Source organism: Felis catus, chromosome C1 (genome assembly GCF_018350175.1).
Source record: "Felis catus isolate Fca126 chromosome C1, F.catus_Fca126_mat1.0, whole genome shotgun sequence".
Lineage (NCBI taxonomy): Eukaryota > Metazoa > Chordata > Mammalia > Carnivora > Felidae > Felis > Felis catus.
In genome coordinates, this window is record NC_058375.1 from 223,767 (window position 1) to 231,587 (window position 7,821).

The 7,821-nt window shown below is 50.2% G+C and overlaps 1 protein-coding gene across 11 annotated transcripts in view; it reads right to left on the minus strand.

Annotated features, from left to right (window-relative positions):
* LOC101082733 (RING finger protein 223) overlaps positions 1-6,647 on the minus strand; it is a 37,637-nt gene extending 30,990 nt beyond the window's left edge. For 5 of the 11 annotated variants that reach the window (XM_045034890.1, XM_045034889.1, XM_045034888.1 and 2 more), the window contains exon 1: positions 6,473-6,647. The gene's annotated coding sequence lies outside the window, so the exon portion shown is untranslated. The remainder of the gene's footprint in view (positions 1-6,472) is intronic. The other 6 variants (XM_019835978.3, XM_019835973.3, XM_045034893.1 and 3 more) reach the window with 4 other exon arrangements.
* Between the last annotated feature and the right edge of the window lie 1,174 nt (positions 6,648-7,821).

Sequence of the window (7,821 nt, forward strand, 5' to 3'; positions counted from 1 at the left end):
AGAATAATCAAGAAAAAATATCAATACAAATTATCTATATCAGAAATGAAAGGGGAGAAATCACTATAAATCCTACAAACATGGCAGGATAATCAGACAGTATTATAAACAACTTTAAGTCAATAAATTCAACAATTTACATGAAATGGCCTCATTTATTTAAAGATAAAAATTACCAAAAATGATACAAGATGAAGCAGAAAATACGAATAGCCTTATAGCCATTAAAGAAATTGAATTCACAATTGTAAAGCTTCCCCCAGAGAAAACAACCCAGACAGTGTCTTCACTGATGAAGTCTATCAAATATTGAAGGAAGAAGTACCAATATTACACAAAGTCCTTCAGAAAACAAAGAGGGAACATGTCCCAGCTCACTTATAAGGCCAGCAAGACTCAAAGATAGTCCAATATAACCCGGATGGAAATCAGACAAGGACATTACAAAGAAAAAAGTACAGACTACTATCCTTCATGAACATCAATCCAAAAACTCTGACAAAATATTAGCAAACTGTACACAGTAACACATGAAAAAGGTGATAGGACGTGACCAAATGAGCTCCTTTCGGGACACAAGGCTGGCTTGCCGCACAAACACCGGCTATTACAATCCAATGCTTTAACAGATTAAAGAAGAAAAACAATCATATGACCTTTTCAGTAGCTGCAAAACAAGCCTTTGACACAATTTCAGGATCATTCATAATAAAAACTCTCAGCAAACGAAAAATAAAAGGCAACACCCCCAACCTGATAGAAGATACCTATAAAAAACCTACAGCTAACATATTAACAGTGAAATATAGGACATTCCCGTTAAAGACTGAAGGAATCAAGATATCCAATATCCTTGGTGCTAGTCCGTATAATAAGGAGAGAAAACAAAGAAACTGTCTCTGTGTAGATGGCATGACTATTTGTATGGAAAATCCTAAGAAATCTACAGAAAAAAGCTAGTATAAGTGAATTTAGCAATGTTCTAAGAACATACAAATCAATTGTTATTTCTATATACTAGCAACAACTATTTGGAAAATGACAAATTAATATAATTTACAACGGCATTCAAAAACATAGTTTGTGGGAATAAATTTATTTTAAAATATGTAAGACCAAGGGGCACCTGGGTGGCTCAGTCAGTTGAGCGTCCAACTCTTCATTTCAGCTCAGGTCATGATCTCAGAGTTCACAGGTTCGAGCTGACAGTGCGGAGCCTGCTTGAGATTCTCTCTCTCTCTCTCTCTCTCTCTCTCTCTCTCAAAATAAATAAATAAACTTATTTTTTAAAAAATAATAAAATACAGGGGCACCTGGGTGGCTCAGTCGGTTGAGCGTCCAACTTTGGCTCAGGTCACGATCTCGCGGTTCGTGGGTTCAAGCCCGTGTCGGGCTCTGTGCTGACAGCTCACAGCCTGGGCCTCTTCAGATTCTGTGTCTCCCTCTCTCTACCCCTCCCCCCGCTCATTCTCTGTCTCTCTCTTCTCAAAAATAAATAAAAACAGGGGCACCTGGGTGGTTCAGTTGGTTAAGCGTCAGACTTGGACTCAGGTCGTGATCTCACGGTTCATGGGTTCAAGCCCCACATCAGGCTCTGTGCTGACAGCTCACAGCCTGGAGCCTGCTTCGGATTCTGTGTCTCCCTCTCTCTCTGCCCCCTCCCCTGCTCATGTCTGTCTGTCTGTCTCTCTCAAAATAATAAATAAGCATTTAAAAAAAAAACTGGACCTGTACTCACATAGTATGAAAACTAAGAAATGGATCATGAAGCTAAATGTAAAATCTGAAGCCAGAAAAAGCCTCTAGAAGAAAATATAGGGGAATATCTTGGTGACCTGGTTAGTCAAAGACTTTTAGAAAGGACGCAGAAAGCATGAACCAAGAAAGAAAACCGATTCATAATTAAACTTTATCAACATTAAAAACTTCTGCTCATCAAAATACACCATCACAGTGGACACAAGACGAGGACTTGTCAAAAGCCGTAGGATCGTGTATCACAGAGAGTAAAGTTTAATGTACACAAATCAAACAATGTTGGGGATCTCAAGACAGAACACAGACTGTGACCAATGGTTCTAACTGGGTCACAAATATATGACAATACACGGAAGGGGATGCAAAACAAGGAGCTGACCTCAGCACCCCTGGAAAACGGTGTGTGACTAAGAAGCTAAAGATCCAAAGAACCACACTTAAGCTGCACCCAACTTGGTAAATTTGTTTCTTGTCGGGGTGGAATGTGGGTGAGCAGTTCTGAAACTGCCTCTGTGTGCACCTTGGGGCTAGAGATAAGAAACCGATGGCGGCTGTAGGAGCCAGGTTCTCACAGGAAGATTACACACACACACAGATCACAGACACGCACACACAGATCACAGACACACACACACACACACACAGAGACCACAGACGCACACACACACACAGATCACAGACACACACAGATCAGACACACACACAGATCACACACACACAGATCACACACACACATACACATAGACAAACAGTCGCACACGTTATCTAACTTCATCCGCCAACAAGACCTCAGGCCATGACAGCTGCAGCAAGGCGCACACCAGTGCCCAGATCTTGGCTTCTAAACACCGTCCTCCAATCAAGACACCAGGGCTCCTTGGAGACGTGGCTGCCGCTACGGCTGAGGCGGGCACACGACGAGATGAACCTGGAGCCCCCGGCAGGGCCACAAAGCAAGGCGGTGCCCCCGAAACAAGCAAATGAAAGAGCCCCCGACGGCCAGGGCAAAACAACACAGTGCGGGACTGGACCCCAAGTACACGACACACATCCAGGAGTCCCTGCTGGTGGAGGGGACCGCTGATAGACGTGAGCGCGTGGGGGAGCCAGAACTCCGCCCTCCAGAATTCCAAATACTACAGCGGTTCATCCCCGCCGCCCCCCGCCCCCCGGTCCCGGGAGGGAGGCACAGCTTCGTCCCCAGCCCCGCAGGGAGACCGCCTCACTGAGTGGCTGCTGCCCGGGAAGACAGGAGGGACACCCGGCAGGCACCACCCGAACCAGGTGACCGGCCAACGGGACCCCCTGATAGGATGTGACAAGAGGGCCACCTCACCTCTGGGGTGTCCTTTCCCCAAGCCACAACCCCCTCTGACCATGAGAAAACACAAGAGACAAACCCGAAACGAGGGACATTCGACACAACACCTGTGCGGTCCTCCTCAAAACTGTCAAGGTCATGACAAAGCAAGAGAAGCTGAGACACACATCCCGGAGGGGACAAAGAAGCTGCGACAACTCAGCGCAGTGTGGGACCCGGACAGGGACACTGTGGACCTGAGTGACACCTGCCGTCTGGAATGTGAGCACTGCTATTCTCAGTTCTGAAAAATGCACCATAGTCACCTAAATGTCTGTAGTAGGGGAAACTGGCTATCTTTAACACTTTCCTGTAAATCTAAAACTCCTCCAAAATTTTTAAAGTTAATTTTTAAAATGTAACATTAATAAATGAATAAGCAAGTCAAAGAATGAGATATTTGCAATATATATCTGGCAAACCATGTATCCAGAAGATAGAAAGGACTTTCACAACTTGGTAATTTTTTAAAAAGGGCAAAAGACTGGATCAGACATTTCAGAAAAGAGGTGTGAGCAGTAATGTGCAGGTGGGAAGGTGCTCAGCATCACTAAGCTCAAGGAAATGCAAATTAAAGCCACCCCGAAACACTGCTCTGCTCAGTAGACCCAACCCAGCAGCGTCACTCCCAGGGATTTTCCCAAGAGAAAGGAAAGCACGTCCACAGATGTGCACAATGTCCATAACCTCTTTAGTCACCTAAGCCAAGTGCCACCACAGGACTGATAGGTGCACTGTGGCACATCCCAGGAGTGCTGACACAGCAACACGGAGGGACTGGAGCCAAGACTCCAAGATGCCGGAAGATTCCAGAGATTCCGTGTCTGGCTCAGCCTCCTTCCCGTCCTGCAGATGGTAACTTCTTTCGGTGTCACACAGCCTTCCCTGTGCCTGTGACCAGATTTCTCTCTTCTCTCCTACGGGCACTAATCCCACCATGGGGTCCATTCTTGTGCCCTCATCTAACCCTGACCACCTCCCAAGGGCCCCACCAGCGTCCAAATACCAAAACACTGCGAGTTAGGGCTTCAACATATGGATTTGGGGGACACACCATTCAGTCCACAACATGAGAGACCTTTCCAGGATGACAGAAATGTTTTCTATCATGATCGGTGTGCAGGTTACACAGCTAGGTGCATCTGTCAATAACTGCATGTGAATTACACCTCACTAACCGACTGAATAGATGTGATTCATCCTGATCGTATCAGAGCGAAAAAGTTAAGTAACTGGATAAAAATATTTCTACATGGCAATGAAAAATTTGGTGAGAATTAATTAATTTATTTAAAAAAATTTTTTAATGTTTATTTTTGAGAGAGAGAGAGAGAGAGAGAGCAAGCACGAGCGGGGGAAGGGCAGAGAGAGGGAGACACAGAACCCGAAGCAGGCTCCAGGCTCCGAGCTGTCAGCACAGAGCCCAACACGGGGCTCGAACTCAGAACCGGGAGATCGTGACCTGAGCAGAAGTCGGATGCTCAACCGACTGAGCCACCCACGCACCCCAAAACTTGGTGAGAATTTAAATTGTACTGTATGTTCTCTCACAGCTCATTTTTCCTTAGAAGAACTGGTTTCAGTGAAGAAATAAAGCCTCCAGGCCGCTGTGACCCTAAGCAAGTAATGTATCAGGGCTGACTGGGTGGGGTTATCTGCGGTCCCTCCATAAGGAGTTAGGGCTGGGGGGAGGACCCTGCAAAAGGCTCTTCAGCCAGAGTGAGCACACAAGTGCTCACTGCAGCTCGGTTCCCCGAGCCTCCAGGCAGCTGTGGCAGGACAGGAGAGTGGGGACAGGGGGTCACCAGCTTCGGGCTCTGAGGCACTGATGAAGCACAACACAGGCCCGTTGCCCACCCCTCCCTGCCAATCAGAGTAGGTACTGCCGATGGTCTTCTCAGCAAGCAAAGGAAGCCAACGTGGAACTTGTCTCTCGGGAAGATAAGAACCGTTGAGAACTTACAAACATGCTTCCCGATCTAAAAGTCCCATCTCGAGCTGTGATGGAAAGTAAATGCCGTCCACGGTTTGACCGGATAGAAAGGAAACATTCCGGTCTGTTGACACGTGTGGCCGATGCCACGAATGCCACGTGGCACCCACTGCCCACCATTCTGCGGCCTCTGCACACCTGACAGGGGTGTGGACCCCTGCAGCCTCCGCCTGGGGTCTGCATGCGGGAAAACCACTCAAAGGCATCCCTCGCCTTGGAGGTGCGGAACTCTCAGCGCCGTGGTGACTCCTTCATGCTTCTGAGTCACGTGATAAGTCACAGCTTGTCTTGGAGGACAGAAGTAAGCGAGGGGCTGGGAGGTGCCTTTGGGGTCCTGCGGTGCCCCTGTGGACCAGCCCACTCAGGTGATCACCCACCAATGCATCTGTTTGCTCTGCTCTGGGGTGGACTGTACCAGGGCGGGGACATGTGTTACGAAAAGAAACTTTTTGGATAATTCGGATTCTATCTCCTTCTAAGAACTTCTGAAAACAATGTGGCCATTAAGATTCTGCCTGAACACAGACTACTTATCCAGTGGCTCCTGGCTGGGAGCGGGAGTGGGAGTAATCCAGGCGGGCTCCCTGACCACCCGGTACGGGAACCCGTCCAGGCCTTCCTCAGGTTAAAAACCACGAGAAAGATGAAGACCTAGGTCAGCATCCTCCTTATAATGTAGCAATACTAAGAAAAACACAAAACGAAAAACGGGGCCAAGGTTGACACCTTCGAATCAAACGAAACCGTTAAGAATTGTCAGAAAACAGGTTTTTGGGCAAAGCTGCATTTGCCAAAATGCTACTCCTTCAAACCCTTGAAAGGCCGTATCCGAATGTACCCTACTGACCTGCTCTTAAGTTACACCGGAACTAACACATCAGTCAAATTGTTACGGTGGCAACACACTCCTCGAAAACCTGCATAACGACTCAACCTTGACAATGTCGTGGCGATAAACGGACTAATAGATCCCGCAACCTCCAGGGAGAGTGCCGGTGTGAACACGGCTTCCAGGGACAGCCGGCGGCCTCACACTCCCCCCACCCACCCCCGCCTGCGTTCGGTCCTGAGGGCGAGACCTCCTGGGGCTCCGCGGCTTCGGGGGCGGGGGAGGGGGCCTGAGTCCAGCTACCGACGGCCTCTCGCAGATGACGACTCCTGCGGGAGGTTCGGTAGCCGGAGGGGAGCCGGGTCCCCGAGGACCTTTGTCCGGGTTCCGCGCCCCACACCGCGCCGGAGACCATCCGGCCCGGGCATCCGCGCCCCAAGGCCGCCCCCGGCGCCCCGCCTCCGCCCCCGGTCCGCCCCCGGTCCGCCCCCGGCCCTGCAGACCGCGCGCCCGCCCCCGGCCCATCACTCACCCCGGCGCCCTTCGCGTTCCTCTTTCGTACCCCCCGCCCTCCAGGCGGTCGCGCCTCTCCCCCTGGGACTTGTAGTCTCTCCGCCTTCGTAGTCTCCGCTCAGCCTTGTAGACTCCTCTGTAGTCTCTCCTCAGCCTCAAACTACAACTACCGGCGGTCCTCGCGAGAGCTCCCTCTCTCCAGATGGGTTCCGGCACAGGGTTCTCGCGAGGCTGTGGGAGGCGCGCGTGGAGCAACCTAGGAAGTGTAGTCCAGGGCACCTAGGTCCTAATAGCTGAGCCATGGACAGAGTGGAAAGGAGGGGAAGAACTACACTCCCCAGGAGTCCTCGCGCGCCGGCCATCTTTGGCGTTGCCAGGAGACCGGGAAGCCCCGGGATGCAGGCCAGCAGGTGGCGGCGCGCGAAAGGCAATGTGTTCCGCGGCCCCGCATCAGCAGGGACGGGTGCGGGGAGTCAGCGTCGGCGCGTTACCCTAGAGGAAGTCCTGGATAACCGGGGCTTCGGCCCATGTCCGCTTTAGCGGAGGCTGCCTGGAAATGAAGACCGCCACGTCCGTCCCCAAGGCGACAACGTTTATCAAATACTGTCGGTTTTAGGCGGGAGATAGAGAGCTCCAACATGTGGCTGATTCTAGGGCTACCTTTCGGTTTTACGAGAGGAAATGAGAACAGGTGTGACCTTACACACATGACAAGGTTACGTGACAGGAACATCCGCAGAGGACAATGCCATTTTATGATTTGTCTGGAGAGTAAGCCTACTAGCCCACTGAAAAGCAAAAACTCCTTTGGGAAGCGAAGACGTGTCTCCTAATAAGCCCGCTGTAAAATCTACACTTCCTACCTCAGGTCTGGGGTGCCCCTTCAAGACCTTTCAGACCCCTGTGTCCTGGCTGTCTGGACGAGAGGCCAGCACTCGGCCCCAGTGAAGAGCTGGGGAGAGACTAGGCCTTTGAAATGTTTGCTCTTTGTGGAATTCTTGATGTGAAGCCCTAGAAAGGAATCTTTGTTCTTGGCTTACCTTGCAGACCAGTTTTGCTGCTTTAAAGACCTTGGTCAGCTTTCATGGGTGATGCAGAGCCTTTCTCACAGGGTGGGGTCGGGATTAAATAGGATATCTTAGTGTTTGGTCCATACCAAGGCTGGCCTTTCAAACCCCCCCCCCCCATCCTCCCGCGGGCATGCAGAGCTGGCCCCTGGAGAAAGGGTATGCCAAGGAGCTTCCAGGAGAAAACGGAGTAAGACTGACTGCTCCCCTTTGTATGTCCAGCATGGTTATACCTTCCTGATGGCCCTCCAGAGCACAGCAGACAGGAAAGGACAAAGGGGGGTGGGGGTCATCATGAATA